Source organism: Crocuta crocuta, unplaced genomic scaffold, assembly GCF_008692635.1.
Source record: "Crocuta crocuta isolate KB4526 unplaced genomic scaffold, BGI_CrCroc_1.0 scaffold95, whole genome shotgun sequence".
NCBI lineage: Eukaryota > Metazoa > Chordata > Mammalia > Carnivora > Hyaenidae > Crocuta > Crocuta crocuta.
In genome coordinates, this window is record NW_027530971.1 from 1,883,564 (window position 1) to 1,905,939 (window position 22,376).

The 22,376-nt window shown below is 44.1% G+C and overlaps 1 protein-coding gene across 1 annotated transcript in view; it reads left to right on the top strand.

The window, feature by feature from the left end:
- The first annotated feature begins 270 nt into the window (after positions 1-270).
- Positions 271-22,376, top strand: part of ZNF462 (zinc finger protein 462) — a 137,648-nt gene continuing 115,542 nt past the window's right edge. Inside the window, 1 exon segment of the mRNA XM_077769835.1 lies at positions 271-483. The gene's annotated coding sequence lies outside the window, so the exon portion shown is untranslated.

Here is a 22,376-nt window from a genome sequence, read left to right on the forward strand (position 1 = left end):
CTGCACGTTGTTGTTGTTATTAGAAAGGCTTCGCGCACCCCCTGGTGCTCCGGCGTTTTGTGTGGCAGGAGAAGATTGTCTTCCTTCTCTCTTTCTGTCTTGCTTTCTCTCTCCCTCTGGTTGCTCATTATTCAGAGAGAGACACAGAGGGAGGGAGAGAGAGAGCGCGCGAGGGAGAGGGAGGAGAGGAGAGAGGAGAGGAGCGAGGGGAGAGAGTGAGAGGGAGAGGGAGGGAGGCAGGGAGAGGGAGAGGGAGAGAGAGACGGATATCTCAGGTCATCTGCAGCTGCAGCGAGTCTGAGGAGCCGAGCAAGGCAGGGAAGATGGCGATCCTCCATTGCTGAGCCCCGGCAGGAGCACATGAGACTCCCCAACAACTTCCACAACAATAACCCGAGCAGGAAGAGGAGAAAGAGAAAGAGAATAAGGAGGCGGTGGGGCCGGAGAACCCGAACCCCCTCCCGGCGCCGGGACACTTCTTCTGTAAGTTACTGCAATTCGCCGCCGCCCCGGGGTGGTCCGGGGGCTCCGGGGAGCGGAGCGCGGGGCGCTGGAGGCAGCGACGCGCTCATTCATTCGGCCGAGGAGGGTCGGTGGCGCGGGGAGGAGAGGAAGTCCCCTGCGTGGACTGGCTGCTGGAAGAGAAGAAGCGAGCGAGACGAGGAGGAGGAGGAGGAGGAGGGGGAGGAGGGGGAGGAGGGAGAGCAGGAGGGGGAGGAGGAAGAAGAGGAGGAGAAGCGAGGGAGGAAGAGGAGGAGGAGAAGGTGGTGGCGGTGGCGGCGGAGGTGGCTGTGCTTTTGCTGCTGGCTGCTCCTTCTGCCGGGGGAGCGGAGCGCGGTGGCTTCATTAATTTCGTGTAGTTCTATGGAGAGAAGAGAAAATGAAAGATGAGTGAGAAGAGAGCGGGAGGCTCCGGACGGATGCTCCGAGCGCGGGGACAGGAGTAGGGACAGAGAGGGGGGCGGAGGGCGGGAGGCGAGGGCACCGGAGCCGGGAGCCGGAGGGAGAGCGCGAGGGGCAGAGCAGGGAGCGCTCGAGCCGCCCCGACCTGAGCGGGCTGACCTCTTTCTCTCTCTGTCCGTCTCCTTCCTTTCCCCTCTCTGTCTGCCTGTCCCCAAGCCCGATGGCAAAGCCGTGCGGATTGGCACCCCCCTCTTCCTCAGGTATTTGGCTCTCTCGCTCTCGCTCTCGCTCTCTGCTCTCTCCCCGAAGTTGGGATGCGGGGTCGGGATGTGCCGGGGGGCGGCTGCTGGTGCTGCTGGTGCTGCTGGTGAGGAGAGAAGCGAGGCGNGGGTTCAGAAGCGCCTGGTGGAGGAGGACAACGGTTTCTGGAGAGGAGAAGCCATTACACACGCTTGGCTCTCTGAGGAAGGGAGAAAAGAAGGCAGGGGCCTGGGGGTCGCCTCACTCCTGGTGCGGTTCCCAGGGGTCTGCCCTCCTTCCAGGCGCGAGGGGAAGCCGCAGCCGCCCCCCCCCATTGGAGCAGCCCCTCTCTTTCCCTTTCTTTATCTCCCTGTCCTCCATTTGCAAGCTGTCTGCTTTGGTTCCAGTCCAGACTCCAAAACACAAAGCTCCTTCTCACGTTCATTCTCCAGGCTTTTCACCATTCCTGAAGGAACCCTCATTTTCTTTTCATTGTAGCTTCTAACCTACAGAGAGGGAGGGAGGCTGCCTGGAGTTCCTTTTATATTCCTCCTCTACCCAAAGGGGGAAAAAAAAAGTTTTATTTTTAAGCACGCGTCTGGGATGGGAAAAGACCAACCAGTTGGGGCTTTCTCCCAGGGCTCCCCGGGGTTGTGTCTGAGTGTCTGTGTTGGTTGTTTGGTTTGCTTTGGTTTTGTTTCTGGAGGTGGCTTGCAGGTTTTTGGAGGAAGTGACTAGTTTGGTTGGGAGCTGGGAACTGAGTCAGGTAAGCGGTGTCATGTTGTAACTCCACCAGAAAATGGAGGAGAGCGGGTTTCCAGGAGACAAAGCTGAGATGAGAAGTGTTTATAAAATTATGGATGTCTCCATTTTGAAGCTCTGTTGGTGATGGCTGGAGGAGGCTTGCCTGCCTACTCCTTCTTTTCCAGGGTGAAATCCTGTGGTGGTTCCTCACCATCTATTCATTATGTGAGGAAATGAGGGACTTGTAAGGGCTGCTCAGATTTTTCTCCCACCAAAGGAGTGCCTTCGCAAGTTATTGAGGCGTTCGTTTCCATTTTAAAGTAAACTTTGGAGAAATTTTTTTTCTTCTTTCGAGTGGACCTGAAGGGTTTAGACCTTCTTCAGGAAAGGCAAGGCAAAACCTGAGACATTTTCCACCGAGGTCTTCACACAACTTTCAGCTGCTCCAGGTCTCCTGAAAGTCACCAGGAAATGTTATTTCCTCATTGTGAAGATGGTGGTGGCCCTAAGCTGAGATTTTGGAGTTCTGGGGCTTGGTTATCATCATGTTTTGATGCATTGCAAGACTTTATTGTCTGGTTTGAGCTGATTGCTGCAAAAAGGGGGAAAAAAAAACCCATAACAACAAATCCTGCAAGATCTCAGAGGAACTCTCAGACTGACTGACACCAGTTTCTCCAGACTCCACATTTCTCCTCAGGTTGTTCCATTTGTGTCTAAGGCCTTCTTTTAGTTCCTTTGTTTTCCTCCTTCCCTTTCATTCTGCTCTTTTTTCCTGTGTTCTCAAGTACTGTAAGTCTTCAGAAATATCAGATGTCTTCTTAACAATGTCACTATGGAAACAATGTTTTAAAATATTTTGTCTGTTGAGAAAACCTTATGTCCAGGTATCTTCACCTTTTTAATTGGGAAGAATTTAGTAGTCTTCTAGGAAGACATTTTGTGAGGATGATTCGAAGGAAGGACCCAGTCCTAGCCCAGTCTCCACACACTGATTGGAGTTCTTCACAGATTAGTTCTGGAGAATGTATGTAATTGATCCAAGTAAAGAACAAAATCCTGAAATGCTTGAGGAATTTATAAAAGCCAACCATGGAAGATGTTGCTTTACCATTAGGTAAGGTAGCCATCTTGAGGATGAGGGAAGATGTTGGAAGAATTTTAGGTGGACTGTTGATAAGATAGATGAGGAAGCCTCCACCTTGGAACAAAAACTTGGAGGAGATTCAGAACCAATTAACATATTGTAAGGAGGCTTGATTGAACCTTGTTTTCAACTAAGGAGAAGCATAGAGAGGTACCAGCTTCAACAGAAATAAAGAACACATTTGTGAGCGACTTACACCAGCTTTTTTCTTGCTTTGCTTTCCCATTATGTGTCAGATTTGTGTGTGTGTGTGTGTGTGTGTGTGTGTGTGTATGTGTGTATGTGTGTGTGTGTGTGTGAAGTTCCTATGTCTACAGTATTTTTGTGCATATTGAAGTGGTTTTAGATTCCAGATGTAATTATATTCTGTTGAGTAGCTGGTAGCAGTGTCATTCAGCACAGGCACAATGCTATATATGACAACATCACATTTTTCAAACCAAACTGTTGTGTCATTAATTGAGGGTTATTGTTCTTCTGAGGACTGTGAAAGGAGAGGAGAAATACATGGTTCTTTAGTTGATAATTGTCCATGGTCAATGAAGTAAAGCCCTGTATTTTGCAGAGGAAGATGTATGGATTTCAAGATCTTTCAGTTGATGTGTATGCTCGTTTAAAAATACTTCTCTTCAGATCTCTGCTTCTGGGCTTCTCCAAGAGCACTTGAAAAATCTTACTTCTTGCAATCATACCTTTTATTAACCAGTTTTGACTGTTATCTTTTGATACCATTACTTTTGCTCTTCAGTGGGATGTCGTCAATGTTATACTTAAATTTGCTAATGCATGTGTGGATGCTACTTGTTCCAACTCGGAAGTTCAAATGCAGTGGAATAAAAAGAGTTATTTGGGAAAGTAATTACCAGATAATTTCGCATCTAATTAACCATACCTGTGTATGTAAACATAAATACATTATAGGTTGATCTTGAAGCAAACTTCCATGGTATCTTTTTCGTTGTTGATACCAGGACAACCCGTATCCGTTAATTACTTATTTCGGTGTGAAAAAAATCTGACAACCTGATTGCTAGTCTAGCACTTTGACTCACCACATTTTTTACTTTGTGACCAAATATTTTGGTGTCTTTATAGACAGTCTTAGAGTTGAGAATTTCCTGGAGGGAAAAAATTAGGTATATAAGAGGCACTTTGGAGTTTGAGAATAATGTTCTAACTGGTTACCTAAGAGACATATTCATCCCTGATGTCCTTCATCTACGTGGGAAGCACCTCATATTAAAGAGGTGGTTTCTCCCATTTTTCTAGGGATACACATTTGAAATGGGACAAGAATTTTGGATAGAGTGCTATAAGAGAAATACAAAGCGTGTCAAATTGAACACTCTTATTTGATGTCAGAGCTCAGAGATTTTTGGTTTGGTTTTGTTTCTGAGGCATCAAGTTGACGAGACTCATTATGCAACTTTTTTTCCATGGCTCTAATATATCACAAAGAGAAATCCTTCTGGAGACATATATATGAGGTATGAGACACCTTGCTGTAGAAAAGATTCTTATTGGATCTTTGTATTCCACAGTTTTTCTCATATTAGATATATCTCTGTCTAATCTACCGACCACATTCCCTGAGGACTTGTCTTTTTCCACACTCCTTGGAGTTGGAAAGAACTTTTAGATAGAAAAAATATATATGTGCATACACATATGTATATGAGTGTGTGTATACCTTTCTTTCTAAGGAGTCTTCTGGAAGACAGTAGAGGAAAAGAAATCCAACCCTACTAATGGACTTTAGCGTCTTTGTGGTCAGTTTTCCTGAAAGAAAATAATGGTAACATTGCCTTGGGAAGAGTTCTGCTTTCTGTATGTTGGAGTTTAATAGAGTCTAGTCTGTCTTGAATTCTTTTCTGGTGTTGAGAGTTCTTGGTTAAGGTAACCTTACTCATCTTCTTTGTGCTGTATGCCTTTATCAGACTTAGCGCTCACTGCCTCACGGGACAGAGCATTGACAAAGCTGTATTGAATGTTTCACGTTGAAAACTGGAGAACAGAGGTGCTATTTCACAATGCCACACTCACAAATTAGGAAATACCATAAAGAATGCACTCAGATTGCAAAGGGTCTGACACGGGTATATGATTGGATGATTGATATGTGGAAATTAAGGAAATTCAAAAGAAGTTGAGGAAAATATTTCCAGGGTCTATCATTAGTGACAGTGAACTGGAAAAAAAAAGTTGGCTTCTATGTATGTGTCTGTGTGTGTCTGTGTGTTAAGGCAAGTATCTCCTGAGGTTCACATACTTAAGCGGTTGGTGGCTTTGAGAGAAACATTAGCTGGCGTTGGTGACCTATTAATTGATTATGAGAAAATAGAGAGGAGAGTAGATAATGCTAGAAGAAAATTCCTCTTGTGTGATATGCCAAGACATCTGGCAGATGTTATGTTGGGCCCTAAGGAATGGACAGTTTAATTTTAGCCCTAGCAAGGAAATGGGAAGTTCTGAGCTCTTTTAATAGCACAAGCCTTAGTTTGGAGAAGGTTGCTTAAAAAAAAAATAAGAAAGGAAAAGAAAAGAGGCATTTATTGTAATATTGAAGAATTCCAGGGAGCACCCAGATTAAGCTGAAGTTTGGGAGTGATGGACAAAAATACTCTTCCCTAAGTAGAAATTAATATAAAAATCATTTAAAAGTTGACTGACAGGTACAACATAAGTGGTGAATATTAAGAACTTCTAATTGAGAAGCTAGTTGTTTTGTGCCTCAGAGAGATCACTTCAGATCTCCCTTCCCCCTGCATTTGATTGAAGAGGAAACTGGCACTGAGACATGCAGTGACTTGCTCAAGGTCAGAAGGTTCAGTTGTAACCAAGCCAGGCCTAGGACTCAGGTCTGCTGACTCCCAACCCAGTGCCCTTTCCACCACCCCCTTGCGTATGATTGTAGCGGTTTGTGAAACACCAACTCTCCTCTCCAGAGTGCAGGCCTCTCTGAGAAACTCTGTAATCAAACACTAGTGGGGCAGGAATATTGGTTTTTGTCAGTTGAATTTCTCATGTTGGGGCTGAGCATGGTTTCATTCATAGAAGTAAAACACTCCAGAGACTAATTTTGTTCATGAGACTTTGAGTCAAGTCATAGCTATTGAGTTGAGACTGTGCTTTTTCTTTAATTGTCCTGCCCTCCTCTATAGTTCAGTCATCCAGGGCTTGGGAGTCCTTTTCAAATGCGTTTCTTTGGAGGTTTGTCTGCGTCTATTGCAACTTACAAAACTTGGACTCAGAGGATCTCTTTTGCAACATGGTACAGATAAATTGGCTTCTTTCAGAGATGCCATTTTGTAATACTGATGAATGGCCAAGAGAGTGAAATCCAGTCTAAAACAATACTGGTGATTTTCCAGTGTTCCGGAGTCTTCCAAAAATGTGCCCTCCATCTATTGTCTTGGAGCCCGATTCTCTCTTGCAGACCAATGGCTAGGAATTTGCCATTTCCCAGTGAAGTCGTGGAGTCATCCTTAAAGTGAGTTTTTAACAACACGGGGAACACTTCACCAGAGAGAGAGAGAGAGAGAGAGAGATAGGACAGTACTTTAGGAAGGGTGGAATGGGTTTCCATTTCTGGTTCCTCTTGGACAAGCGAAAGTCATTTCATGTAAAAAGAAGAGCGATGTTTGGAAGTTTCCACATTTTCTAAGCTTCTTCCAAACTAAAGCATGAATTTTTAATCCAGGAGGCAGTCTGGAGAAGGTAGTGCTGAGTGTGGACTTCTGGCAGTAACACAGTTAACGCTATAAACAGTTGAACCTCAGTGTGGCACTCCTCCAAATGAGTTGACTGTCGAAAATAAAATGTTCCAGAAGAACTGGGAGAACAGGAAAGAAGTTAAAACAGCATGGTTTGCATGCCAGTACCGAAGGAAGAAAAAAAAAAGTTGGGGTTGAGGGGTGGGGGGTGGGGGCATTGGAGAGAAGATAATCCCAGATTGAACTGGCTCCTGAATTTATAAGACCCAGGAAGAGAAGTTTCCACGTGAAGGAAAATGGGTTGTTCTGAATGTAGATGGAATTTGCAGTTTACTAGGAAGCTCTTCTGAATCTTTTGTCCCCTTGAACTTTGTCTCTGGAGAACAGCACACACTGATAAATACAGAGTGCATTGGAAGTGCTTTGGATTTACATTTTCTCCTTAGAAATACTATCATAAAATTTGTCTGCTTTATGAGGGCTCCTGTCCTTTCTGGTTGAAGCACACATGAGCTTTTCAGCCTTTGAATGTGTGGCTTCAACTCAAAAGTTGGGTTTTTCAGGACTTGGAAAGCCCAGAGGTAGGTAGAGTGATATGGGGGAGAGGGGATAGGATAGGTATGGTCACCTGCAAATGCATTGTCTTTGGATTCTGGCGAGATTACTTGGTGTCTTCAAAGTGTTCTTGCCTAATTCCTAGCTGGAGACATTTTTTCTTGAGTTATTCTTGGAGAGAAGGTTTCTTTCTGTGCCAGGTCATGGGTATTTTGATACCGATTTTTCCTTGCTTTCATGTGTTTGCTTGTTCAGTTCCCTGCATGCTGCTTCTGGATATTAATAAAATACTTCTGCTGTGCCTGTCCACATCTTAGCCCCAACTTCATTCAAAGAACAGAGCCTACTCTTGGGGGTGAGGGGAAGGGCACTTATTTGTTCAAAAAATAAATACTTGAAGAGGAAGACGGCTTAATTCAGAAAGTTATTTGCCAAGCTTTCAAGAAGACTTTTCGCAAAGATGGTGCAAGGAAAGATGGGGAAAATTCTACTGGGAACCAGTAGATCCTGATTAAAAGGCGTTAGGACGACTTAGTAGGAAATTAAGCATTTGTCCAAGAGGAGTAAGCAAAGACTTACCTTTGGATTCATATTGGTTTGAGCACAAAAGGAGCTGGTGGCCCAGGCAAGACAACTGTGTCAGAAGTAATTAAGCCTGGGATTTGTGGAGAGGCTTATCTGCCACAGAGCCCAGCCGGGGAAGGCCAGCCTCGCTCCCTAAGCCCTCATCTGGCCAGTTGAACCAGAACAGGAGCTAAGGCCTTTAAATTTTGGAATTTGTCTCTTCCCTGTTCAGATTTAAGAAGGTAAAGTTGCCATTTATTCATTTTTGCTCATGTCAGCTGAGGGCTTGCTTCTCTCCTGAGCTGGGAAATGCCAGGGGCAGGGGGGTGAGAGCCGATTCCCTCTGAGGGAACATTCTCCCTTTTAACACTACGAATGTGCCTATAACATTGTACTTATTACTCAGAAAATAATTGTGCAGTGGTACAATGTGGGATACTTGAAAGATGTTTGCTGCACAAAGGTTCCAATACTCACCTGCAGATTAAGAAATGGGTTTCTAAACCATCTCATTTCTATTGCTAATGAAAAGCTTTGGAAGGCACCTGTGAATTAGAGCTCCAGCTGCTATCATGGTGGGGGAAGTTGGGCCTTGAAAGGATACACGGATTAGCCCGTCAGAAAAGCAAACAGTAGCATCAGCACAAGTAGAAAATAGACAGGGTTGTTAAGCTAACAGAAAAGTAGGCTAAAGCATTGCCATAATTATGTGGTGGAAATTTGCTGGGAAGGAGAGCCTGCTTGGACGGGAGAAGGAAAAGAAGAAGAGAGGCAGGGGAATGATTGACAAGTCAAAGTAGAAGAGGTCTGTCCACTGGGAAGAGCCTACAGGAAGAAGAAAGGTACTGCTTTTAAGAAAACAGTAAAGCACATGGAAAAAGACCTTGTAATTTGGTACCTATTGCACGTGAAAAATGAAGACCAGTGCTCAGGCCCAGGCTTCGGTCAGTTCTTACTGTTAAAAAGAAAAAAAAAAAAAAAGAATTGAACCTGGAAGACCATTTATGTGACTTCAGACGTCGGCCTTTCTGATAGAGGACAGATGGAAACTTGAAGGAACTGGTTAAGTGGGCCGAGGTGGAGATTTTCCTGGAAAAATGAACGAAGTAGAGAATAGAGCACAGCAGAAAATAGCTGCATTATTAATGGGCAGACAAGGTGACAGTCCTCTCTAAACTTATCCATAGAGCTTCTCTACCTACGCTGTGGGTGCTAGAGAGAATGCAGAACAAAGACACGCTTCTTTCCGAGGGGAAAGGAATAGAGTGTGCCGGTTACCTGCAGTCCAGTTTGGGATTAAGCTGTTTGCTAGAACCAGTCAATCTGATCCTGGCACTTAAAATCCAAAATAAGGCCATTGTGGCCCAGAATGTTTAGCCTTTCTGATCCCTAATGACATCATCCCTCTGTGTTGTGACCCATTAGTCAGCAGTTGAGTATCAGTCACTCAACCCAGATTGGACCTGGTCTGGGGGTCCCTGGTGTGGGGTAAAATATGAACACTGGGCTAGAGACAGAAGATGGCCAGAACATAGATACCAGCCAAGGTTATGTAAGGATTTCAATGACAAGTACTGATCACCCAGAACCGTTTTCTTTTCAGTGGTTTCTGTCTTATTTGGTCCTTACGTGGAGACTGTTAATTGGTACTGGATTGGATAATGATAGCTGGGAAGGGGATCTGCATGGAAGAGACCTTTTTGATCTGAATGTCAGAGTTCAGCTGCCATAACTTCTCCCCCTTATGCTGTCAATTGAATATTACCCCTTCTGGTCCTGGGTAAGAACACCATCTTTAAAGAGAATAAGTATGATAACTTCATCAAAAAATTCTGCCAAGCCCTCCAGAGTCAGAATATCACATGGACCTTCCACGAGATACTATTTCTTCTCCTGAAGAGAGTCCTAGTTATTATTACTAGTAGGCAGCATCTGTTAACTATACCAGGGACTGTTCATATGGTAGAGGAAACTGAGGTTTGGGGAGGTAAAGAAATTTTTTTAATAGTTTATTGTCAAGTTGGTTTCCGTATAACACCCAGTGCTCATGGGGAGGTAAAGAAATTTACCCAAGGTAGTGGAGCTAGAAAATGGGGAGCGAGGATCACATACAGGGGCACTGGCTTATGGTCCTCAGCTGGTGGGAGCTGGCCTTGGTTATTACTTATATGCTAATAGCTTAGAATCCTGATGGTTTAGCTCTTCCAGTTGCTTATGCCAGTAGTATATCCTGGTGTTCTGGAAGGGAAATTTGAGTATAATGGAAAATTAACTGCAATCTATTAGTTGATATGAGAGATATAACTTATTGTAATAGCTTGACAAAGTGTGTTTAACTAAAGAGTACCCTGTTTTTGTTCCGAGTTATAGAGGAGATGGTGAAAAACAGCAAGAGACCAGGTACGAGGAAAAAAGGAACAGCTACCTGTTACAGAAGAAAGATATGCTGTGTGACTTTTTTCTTTTTTTTTTTTTAACATTTATTTATTTTGAGAGAGAGGGAGAGAGACAGAAAGACAGAGCGCGCACAGGCAGAGGGGCAGAGAGAGAGGGAAAGAAAATACCAAGCAGGCTCTGTGGTGTCAGCCTTGATCTCATGAACCTTGAAATCAGGACCTGAGCTGAAATCAGGAGTCAGACACTTAGCTGACTGACCTACCCAGACACCTCTTCCTCCCTTCCTCTCTACTTCCCTCCCTCCTTCCTCCCTACTTCCCTCCCTCCTTCCTCCCCACGTCCTCCCTTCCTCCCTCCCTCCCTTCCATAAAGAAGGTGTCTTACTTTTTTCCTTCTTAGGGCCCTTTTTGGAAGTCTCAGTGCCTCTGGTTTACTGTAAGCACGAGACATGTTTCCAAAAGCCACACAGACATATTTGAAAGTTAGTTCCCCTGTCTGATGGTCATTTCTGGAAAATAGCACAGATACTCTTCAAAGCATGGGTGCTAATATCCCCCACACCCTTTCATGATCACCGTGTGTTCTGTTTAGATCATGGAGACATGATGAACGTTTTGGTTTTTATTTGCCTCTCCCCGAAACATCACAGTACAGTAAGGAAGCCGCTGTTCATGGATGACCACAAACGTCCTTAAGAGAGTAACAAGCTGTACTAAGGGAGGTGAGGCAGCCCTAAGGTACCCGGGGCAGTAGCTTGCCTGTAAGACAGGCGATGGGGTGTTAATTGCTGAGTAGACTCTTTAACCTCAGAGTGACTAGTGGTGGTTTTACAAAGTTTTAACTTTGCTATGGGTCTGTTTATCTCCTGTTCCCAGCAGACTCCTACCCAAAACCTTTGTCGGAGGGGAAGCACGTGTCCTGTTTGTAAAGTGTACTGAGGAGGCCAGAGAGCTACCCATTTTTTCACCTGTCACCCATATCGTTTACCAAACTTAACAAAACCATTGTTTTCTTAGATAAAGGCCCTTAATGGGGGGAAAGCCTCAGAAAAAAAAACAACATAGTTGAGCACTGAGCTATGGACCAAAGCCTGTGGTTGTCCAGCTGGGGAATTTCCGATTTAAGAGCCTTAGGTGGCATCTGCCGTGACCTTAATCAGTAGTGCCCAGCTCTCTAAGATGCTCCCTCAGACTAGCTTGTCTCAAAGCCCAGTTCTTACCGTGTTTCTCTGATTTTCCTCTTCATTCTTTGAGGAGAAATCTACCCAGGGTACCCTCAGGAGCTTTGCAGAAAGTGAAGGTGAACTGAATCAACCTATCTTTGTGGGTGCAATGACTTCCAGTCGGGACTAGGACTCTGAATTGGAGAATACACTCCATGTGAGAGGCAGGGTGGGAGAGGGCACGTCCAAGGGGGTAAATGTGTAAAGTCTGTGTATTTTATCTTGGTGGAGGAATCTCCCATTATACTGAAAACAAAAGAAAACAGCCTCTTCAAAGCAGATTCCACTGTAATGTCAAAAAGTATATTGTAGAGATCACATGAAATGGCACACATTTAGGCAATCACAGTTGTATACTTGACATGCATGGAAGTTCTCATCATGTGTGCCATCTTCTCCTGGGGCTTGGCCCCTAATTAGTCACTGTGGGAGGCTGAGAAGTGACGTCGTATTGAAGGACAGATGTCAGCTGTCCCTGACATTCATCCCTACTCCTTGGTCGACTCAAGTGTTTGAGTTGCTCACCCATTCTTTTTCTGACCAGTGGCTGTAGCTTGTTAACAGTGAAGGAACATCACCCATAGGTCCTGAAATTAGCAAGTGTTAAATGTTATGTGATTATTAGGGGAAAACAAGATAATCTAGTCAGTGGGCTTAATTAGGTTGTGATTGCCCAATTGCTGCTTCATGATAATTATATTCATAACCCCATTTCTACACGTCAACTACAATTATCAAAATTGACCCCAGCACAGGTAAAGTGTTAGCAATCTTATTTGAAGCAGCTACTGAATGGTGAATTCCCAATGTTCCCCAGGTGTTCTCTCGGTCCCTTCTGCCCCTTCTTGGCACCTTTTCATCGTCTTTTCTCTATTTTAGTAGAAAGACTGGTGGTAACATTATTTTGCCTGTGACCATGCACATCTTGTATAGCTAGTGTTGATGCTACAGAAAAATGCTTAACATTTTTAAGACTCAGGACAGTAAAACACCAATACGTCAGCGAATAGGAATCTTGAAGCATCAAAATCCAAAACTGGCTAGATTCTTTTTTCTCAGCACATGAAACCTGTTCAGTAGATTTAATGTATTCATTTGAATAGAGCCTTTACTTTATAAGGCGTAGTCCTAAAATGAAAAAGAGTCATCCGTGTTTAAGATACTGCCTTATCAACATGATCATTAAGGTCTGAGGAATAGAGTGAGGATTTCTAATTTTCTATTATCCACACCCTCCTCTCTCCCCCAAATTCATGACATTTGCTGCTAGAGTTATTCTAGTAGAGAAAGAACATGTCATTGTTGGGTACGTTGTTTCCTGTTTATCTCCCAAATGAAGGCAGTGATTTCTAGGAAATACAAACAACAACCTGTATCAGAAGTGGGTATGTCAGTGTGACACCATGAATCACTGGGCCAGATTGTCACTTGGCAGCTTTCCCTTTCCTACATGCAGTTATATGAAAAAGTAACGCACTGCACATTTGCACACCATGGCCAAACTTCACTGCAGCTGAACTGTCTCAACGACTTAGAACTTGGTTCCTACATATATGGGGGTATGTATGTGTGCATGTGAGTTCATATAGATATATGTTATGTAAATGCGCATGTGTATATTCTCTCTGGGAGAAGGAGCTTATGTTTTGCTAAAACATCAGGAGTACGATTTTTTTTCAGAATTTCTGGGTGAACATGCAGTTCTCTGTGCCAGAGTCTTCGTTAAGAAAGTGGTGTGGGGGGCACCTGGGTGGCTCAGTCGGATAAAGGTCCGACTTCGGCTCAGGTCATGTTCTCACGGTTCGTGGGTTCAAGCCCCCACATCGGGTTCTATGCTGATAGCTCAGAGCCTGGAGCCTGCTTCAGATTCTGTGTCTCCCTCTCTCTCTGCCCCTCCCCTGCTCGTGCTCTGTCTCTCTCTGTGTCAAAAATAAACTTAAAAAAAATTCTTTTTAGTAAAAAAGGTGTTGAGGGGAGCCTAGGTGGTTCAGTCAGTTATAAGTGTCTGACTTTGGCTTAGGTCGTGATCTCACTTTGGCTTCGTTAGTTCAAGCCCAGTGTAGGGCTCTCTGCTGTAAGTGCGGAGCTGGCCTCAGATCCTCTGTCTCCCTCTCTCTGCCTCTCCTCTGCTTTCATGCTCTCCCTCTCTGTCTCTCAAAAATCAATAGAACATTAAAAAAAGAAGAAGAAAGTGGTGTGTAGTGCATAGAGCATACTTTTTGGGACTGCACAAGCATTGGATGAAATTTGTCTCTGTCCCTTCCTAGCTGTGTGACCTTGAATAAATTACTTAACCTCTCTGTTCCTATGATTTCCTACCCAATCAAAGGGAGATAATAGGACATAAGGACTAAAATATTATGTGTATAATAAGGGTTCTGGTTCAAATGGGCACTTGAAAAATGATAGCTTCTTTCTTCCTTACTGACGGAGAAACTGAGGTAGAGATCTCTCAGGGCATTGCCAGATGTGAATTGTTTAGTCCTTGGTCTTAAACTCCATGTTTTTTTTGTTCGTTTGTTTGTTTAAACAAATTTTTTAAAATGTTTTATTTATTTCTGAGAGGCAGAGAGACAGCGGGTCAGAGAGAGAGGGAGATACAGAATCTGAAGCAGGCTCCAGGTTCTGAGCTAGCTGGGACTTGAACCCACGAACCGTGAGATCATGACCTGAGCCGAAGTTGGACGCTTAACCGACTGAGCCACCCAGGCGCCCCTTAAACTCCTTCTTTTTTGAGTCCCTCCTGATTAACTTTGTGCCACGTCTTGTGTTCACTGATGAACAGTTCTCACTGCTGTTGTGCATTCACAGGGAGACGTGGCAGATTGGGAGCCTCTGGTCTGCCTGGCCGGACCCTGCAGTGCTCCACATCTGTGTTGGAGTGTTCAGTAGGGATTTGTAAACTACCTGAGGATGCCCTATCCTCTGGGAATAGTGCATTTTCATGGTAACAGAGCCTGTTCGCACCTTGCAGAGGTATATTCCCTGAAATGTTGTGGGAGAACAGTTTTTAATCAACATGAACTTCTTTGAGCATTTTGGAAGAAAGATGTTATTACTGTTCCTGTAGTTTGGAATCGTATCTGGCAAAAATGATTTGTCTGAGAAAGCTGAGTTTGTTACAGTGAAAAGAGTGGCTAGGGATGCCTCTCTGGAGCTCTACTCATTCACTCTGAGCCAGTTTGAGGACTGCTCCGTGGACTTGCTTAGAATTGCTTTGGTCTTCTTTGTGCAAATGTTTACTTGGTCTTACTAATGTACTGTAATATCAGATGCTTCGAGATCTCAGGGGCAAGGAGGCTAATTTTAGAGTGCCTTAAGGGTAGATGATATTTCAAAATGTAGAATGGTAGGGCCTAACAGGACTTACCTAATCTTGTTTGCTCCAAGTCAGAAGAGCATTATTGGTGGCCTCCGTGGTGACAGCATGGTGGTTGGTGCTAGTGGTGGAAGAAGTAAAAAACATTTAAAAAAAAAAAGTATTTTTAATGTTTATTGATTTTTGAGAGACAGAGAGGGAGCAGGGGAGAGTCAGAGAGAGAAGGGGGCACAGAATCCAAAGCAGGCTCCAGGCTCTGAGCTGTAAGCACAGAACCCAATGCAGGGCTTGAATCTACAAGCAGTGAGATCATGACCTGAGCTGAAGTCAGACACTTAACTGACTGAGCTACCCAGGCGCTCCAGAAGTGAAGAACATTTAAGTGGTTCTTTGGTGAAAACAGTGTAGGGACTTTTCACCTTTAAAAGCAAATTACCCATGAAGATTTATTTACTTATCTTATTAAAAAATTTTTACATTTCAAGAACTTCCAGAGAGACAAGAGTGTCAATGGACTATTTTTTTAAATTATAAAAAATTTACAGTTGCCACTTTAAAATTGTGTCCAGATGGGGCACCTGGGTGGCTCGGTCGGTTAAGCATCTGACTTCGGCTCAGGTCATGATCTCATGGTTTGTGAGTTCGAGCCCATGTTGGGCTCTGTGCTGACAGCTCAGAGCCTAGAGCCTCTTTCAGATTGTGTGTCCCCCCCTCTCTCTGCCCCTTCCCTGCTCATGCTCCGTCTCTCAGTAATAAATAAAAGAAACATTAAAATAAAATAAAATTGTGACCAGAGTTATTTGAGGAGAGAAGAAGAGACCATGCATTTATTTACTGGTGTTCAGGTCTCTAGGATGATCTCAGGCAAGAGATTTGGGGTGTCAAAGTGTGGATCCCAAAACTACCTGGGTGGCAGTGCAGCTGTGAGGTGTGGTAGCGGTTATAATAATATGGAATGCCCTCAGTATAAGACATGGGAGAAACAGTAGGAGCTGAAACTAGGACTTCTTCGGATACCTGGAAATTGGGGAGTGGAAAGATTTCTACAGTTTCCTTGGGATTTGGTAAGGGATATATTTGGGAATGCCATCTTCACATGTGTTAGTTCTTTACAAGTTGTAAGAGCCTTACCTCTACAAAGTAGTAGAAGAGTGATTGGTTTAACTTGGGTCAAACTCCTAATTTGCTCCTAGCCTCCAGCTTATCTTTAAAATGGAATTTTCTCTGCAGCGAAGGCTAAGAGGCATAACGTATGTAAAGCACCCAGCAGTCCGCCACATACCCAATAAATGGCCACCTCTGCAGTTCATTTGCAATGATCAATTAGTGGCCATCCAGGCCCCTGGTGCAGATGGCTTGCTCCTTGCCATTCATCTGCTGCCTGGCTTTGGATGCCTAGTTAGCAGTTGTGGGATGATGTAGAGTTGGGAAGAATGTAGTGTCTTAACTATCATACCCCATGTTTTATAGGTGCCCTTGTATTTAAGACATGTGTGCCCATCCACCTATTCATTCATCAAACACTTATTGAGCACCTGTTGAATGCCTTGGCATGCCTTCCAAATGCCTGGGTGGTCGAACCCAGGGGGTGATGTAGGATTTCTCTATCAGTTGTGTTGGGTTCTTTCTTTTGGTAATTGAAGTGATTATGATGGAGATGGTGTCCTTAGCCACATTTAAATAGCTTGGAGCCAGAGGCTGGTGAACTATGGCTTTAGCCAGTGGGAAATGGATTCCTGTTTAGATGCTAGCATTTCTGAGTCTTTGTGTGTATATATTTACAATATAATTTGCTAACCATGTAGTCAGTGCTGCTGGGGTACGTAATCTGGCAGATCATTTAAATATTTACTCCAAAATATCTTGTTCTCTGTTGGTGTGAAGTAGAGTTTCCAGATATTTTTAGGTCATTTTCATCTTAGCAACCCTGTTGGAGATGAACCAGACACACTGCTGTAAACTGTCCCCACATTTTGATAGAATTTAATAAAGTAAAGTTTAGTGGTTTGGTCCCAAGAGGCACACAGACCATCTGGTTAGCAGAAGGTTAGGTCGAGTACTGCATGGCTGCTGGGAGGGCCACAGACCAGCCCCGACGCACTGGTAATATGTCCAGTTGCTGAATGCATTAAGCATTGAAATGGTGCTTTCACGTCTGCCGAGCCAGCAGTTCTGTTACCACCGCTGTGACGCAGGAGATAATTCAGCTGGGCAAGCGGCAGCATGGGGGTGGATCTACAGTACAGGATGTGTAATGTCAACATGAAGGATTGGAGCTGGCAGAAGGAAGGGAAGCACTCCTTTCATACCAGTGCAGGAAGCCTAGGGAGATGCTTCCCACCCCCTTGCTTCTTGTCCTCTTCTGGAGCTTTCCCGTTATGTGTTAAATGATTACCTTGTGCATGGTCCATGGCAGAACTTCAGCTGATTCTCTGCCCCCTTTGGAACCTGTCAGCAGAAACAGAATGAACCACATTCCACACACATGTAGGGCGGGCAAAGGCAAGAGCCAGCTGCACAGACTGGGAGGAGGAGAAGGGGCTTCGTTTAGGCAGGAGCATCTTTGTGCTTGAGGTGGAATCCCATTGTCCCGCCCGTTGTGCGCAGATTTGAGTCCGGCCATCCGTTCAAAGGCTACAATCATCTCAGAACTTTGGGCTGCAGCTGTAGTCCATGGAAGGCTACAGAATGGTTCCAGTGATTCTGCAGAAGCTTAGCAATTACATAATTGCTGTGTAACTGGAGAGAGCCATCGGGACTGTCTAGTTCCCCTGGAAGGAAAGCTTCTACAATTTAAGGGATAGATTGTTTGCCCTTGTTAACCCTGAAAGCTGATGAGCAAGGACATCAAGCCACCAGGCTGGAAGCGGGTCCTGCCACTGGCCTGAGAGAGGAGGATGGTCACAAGTACACTTGGTTGGACACTCCGTGGACTTCACAGCTGTGTTAAAGGGAGAGCGAGCGAGCGAGTGTGCGATTCACCGGGGGTTGGAAGGTGGATTCTTGTATCAGTCAAACATGGTATCTGACTTGTTTCTAATCTGTGAGACTACATTTTGTATGCATTCAAGGCCTGGAGTATTCCCGAGCTATCCTAGGAAGGGGACCAGTGGAGCTGCACTTCATCACCAAGAGCCCTCTCAAGTTCTGTGTCTGCCCTGGAGGATTTTCACAGCCTCTCTTGAATGAGCACTTGCCTCAGACGCTGATCTGCGGAAGCACTGCAGGGCCTGACCCGCATCACATGGTCCTAAACGCTGGGATCTTCTCCATATCAACCCCCGCTAGTGCCCCAGGAGCCCCGGGAGCCGGAGCAGACTAGACCCTTTGTCTGTGAAGACCTCCCAGCACAGGAATGAATTCCTTCTTTCAGCTACCTGACCACTTGTTTTCCATAGTTGAGAAAATGTGGAGGTGGAGTTGGTTAAATGTAGGCATGAAGGCTGCCCTAAACCAGAGAGAAGTCCAGGCTCCGTTTCACCAGATACGAAACAGTTGTCTAAAATTAGCCGCATCTCCTAACCCAAGTGTGGACTTGGTGTTTGTTTATGTTAAGTAGCTCTGCATGTCAGCAGCCCTGCCTTTCTGGTGTTGTTTTGAGCTACTGCTGCAGTAGAGAGTGGTTGTCGGACCACGTTTTATTCATGGCTTTAAGTTGGGCCTTTGATCACGACGATATTCATCTGTATCTCTCAACTGAAGTGTGTTTGTAGTCGGAACTTCATATAGGGCAAATAAAACATTTTGGCTCCTTTGTGAGTTAAAAAAAGGAATGGCCAGCAGGCACTGTAAGGAGTTGGACCTCCAAGGTGGATTGGGTCCACAGATTCCTAGACCTTTTACCTTTAGACCTGCTTTACTCTTCACCTCCTGGGTTTAACTGTGAGGTTGGTGGATGCAAATAGTCTCTTTTAGAATTTTGATTCCCATGACACCGTGTTGGTGGGTTTTCAAGGAGCCAGGGCGTCTCAGCAGTGAGCTTTTATTTTGTAGCAATCTGGAGGGGGGCATAGAATCACCCATGGTGACCCTTTCCTGCGTCATTGCAGACAGGCCTTGGCATGCTCCGGCAGATGAGTAAGGGTGAAGGCAATTGGCAGGAGGACCCGCTGAGTTCATCTTGCTTTGTATCTTAGAAACTGGCCTGACCTTGTTCCATCTTCAGGGTTTGGGCACTCTGGGAAACATTGGACCATCTTTCATGGGTCCTGGTGATTGTGCTGGGAGCAGCATGCTCTCATACGAGGAAGGATTGCTTGACTCATGCAGAGACCTCACGTAAGGGAACCCTTTGCTATCAGTTTGGGAAGCCTGTGAAGACCTTGGCAGTGGGGCCATGATACGTAGTAGAAAGAACATATACTTCAGAGCCAGTGAGTAGCTGTGTGACCCTGAGTGAATGATTTCATTTTTGATCTTCAATTTTCTTATCTGGGGTAAAAAAAAAAAATCTACTCCATAAACTTCACATGGGGGATAAATGAGATTGTGAATGTAAATCTCTCGTGTGGAGCTTGATATATAGTGAGCACATGAAAAATAATAATTCCTTCTTCTCCCATCCTTATGTTTTCATAAAACACTTCTTATAGGCAGAGGACTGTTCACAGTGACTATCTATTTAGGAATCAGAATACACTTGAGTCCACATGAAATCCCTGTTAGGGGGCTTGTGTTGGTGGACTGATAAACATTTAACATCTTGGCTTTCGGGACTGGAGCCATAGCTTTTTTTATATAGTGGCTTTTAAAAGCCAGGGTGCTCCTCTATGAAATATGACTTCAAAATCTGGTAAAGCAGTGGTGGGGACAAGTACCTTAAGCTCTGTTTGCACTGTCTTGAACATTCTGTAATCGATTATTATTAAATTCCTTAGATTAGGTTCTATTTTTGTTTTTTGTTGTTGTTTTGACTAGGGTTACACAACTAACTCCTTTAAAAGAAAAACCTGACATTTCCCAAGAATAGCACAGATGGGAGATGGTTGGGTGTCTAGAATCCAAGAGACAAATTAATGACCCTCACAGCCTCTTTTCGTTGACCTCTAGCCCAGTGTGCCATTCCTTACGTTGATGTTCCAAGAAGCCTTCTTGACTATTTTCAGGGGAAAAGTTAAAATTTAGCCAAATCAACTTTGAAGGCCAACCACTGGTTTCTCTTGATCAGTTACTGAACAGGACTAGACTAGAAGCTACAGAAAGGCAGGCCCAGCATCCCTCCTCTTCATCTGTATCTTCAGTGCCTCGCACATTGCCTAGGGTAGGTGTACACAGTCAGTAAGGAAGTGTTAGGGTTGGGAATCCAAATCCAGCACTTTTTAAAAGGTTATATTGTTCCTAAATTCTTGTTCCCTAATTACACCTCTCAATTATTTGAAGACAAAATGGTACCACTTTGTACCTCTTGTTTTCTTCTAAACAATGATTGCTGCTCCAGATATCACTAGTATAAAGCATTCAACTTTAGTAAATGGAGATTGGTCCTTACATTTTAATTTGAAATTAGAGTTGATGTAAGTTCTTAATCAAGGGGAACTGCCCAGCTCTCCAATCCATATTGGATATATTTTGGATTTAAGATTGTAATTTAGAGTAAAGAAGCCGAGGAGAGTTTGGGTGTTGGTGGTTTGTGAAGGATACTAATCTGAGGATGACAGTTGACTAGTATGATCCTGAATGACTCTTCAGAAGCATTGTAAAGTTAGATTCTGTAGGATTGAGAGGAAAAAGTCAAACTCAGGAATAGTTAACAACTCAAGATTGGGGTTTCTAGAGGAATCTCATTTGTAGTTTTATATGAAAAAGGAAGATCAGTCTTTTCCCAAGACTTAATTTGACCTATTAGGTCTATATGCACTGTGGCGTGTTTTTCTTGGGGTAAATTGATGGTATGGAAACCTCAAGGAATACAGAAAACAATGTTAGAGAAAGAAGAATATGGAGTGTTGCATGTCAATTGAACGTAACTGGAAGAATGAAGCCATGGAACCAGGATGATAGTCATGTTCTTTGAAGATGGTCAAGCAGGTTCAGAAAACGTGCTTCTCCACCTTTGACTTCAGTTCTTGAACATTCCAGTGGAATGATTTAGACCATTGACAGTCTAGTGTGTGCAGAAGCCTTCTAGGTATGAGGTGACCTTGCAAAATTAAAGAAACCCATGGATCCTGTTAGTTCCAACTTCACTGAAGGACATATTCTGAAGAGCCAGCTCATTAAGCAAGCTTTTGAAGGGTGTGCGCTGCAGAGCAGTTTCCTGTTATTTGGTTAATGGTTGACCTAGTTCTATTGCCATATGCTTCCTGGAACGCATTCTAATATAAAGTATGTGTTAAAGCAAGACTAGGATAATAGCAGGAAAGTCAAAAGCTTTTCTGAAGCAGAGACCATATTAATGCTGTCCCAGTGAGGGCAGAATAGTGTATGGGTGGAAAATGAAAAGACTTTTCTCTCCATGGTCCTGTTTACTAATTCTGTCGTCCTCCCATATCACCCCACTGCATGCCAAGGAGTTGCCTTTTCCCAGAGTACCTTGTACATATAACCAGCATTGTTAGTTCGTTTCTTGTGCGTGCTAGGCCCAGTTAGATGTTGAAGTACCCTAAGTGAAATTATTTTTGCAAGGAAAGATTAGATTAGGATCTGGCTAATGGCAGGTGATTTTGTTTTTGTGTTATTATTTTTGTATTGCCAACAAGGGATTAGTAAATCTTTTTGTCTGAAGTTTGGATGGAGTCCAGAGGCTAAGACTGAGGCTTCTTGGATTTATTTATCACTTTACCTGTAATCAGCAGCCTTGGCCGTTCATTTAGGTGAATAGGAGAGTCCACGTGATCATGAGGGCTGCTGAGCAAACTTTGCACCAGACACGCATGTTTGTTTTAACAGCTTCAGAATGTGAAGACTCTGTGGGTCTAGTCTGCTAATTGCTGGATATTTGGGTGGTGGTAGAAGAAGCTGTTCTCTTCATTGCACATAAAGAAAATGCTTGAGGAACCACAAGTGTGTGAGGTGGGGTGGGATAGGGTGGACAGTTCCTTTTAAATTTGCTTTGTTAAATCACCGTAATTGTCGAACGGGACAATGATTCCTAAACCAGGCTGATGTTCAGAATCATTCTGAGAACTTGGAAACAAAAAGGAGGTTATTAAAAATAGATTTTTAGGTTCTACCACAGGAGAGGGATTCAGTAGGTCTAGGGTGGGACCCTAGAAGGTGTATTCTTAGAAGCCTGATTTAGGAACCACTGGTCTTGGGAATTGAGTATCATTAGGCAGGCAGGGGAGGAGGAAGGAGCCACTGTGCTTTAATGTCTCATGTGCAAGAAGTAGGAAAAGGAAAAGAGATGCTGTCAGAACTTGACACTTGTAGCTGCTGATAATTTGAGCTATGGAATAGGCTTTCGTCTTTTTCTTTCCCAGGAATTCAGTACCTCCAGGGCACCTTAAGGGTACTGTATACTAAGTGATTTAGGTTTGGGAAATGTCCTCTTCGTGGCGTGCTACTTCCTGTGCCCCACCCCCACCACCATCCTCTGCTGCCTTGTTCTCTCCCACCATGGAAACAACGTTA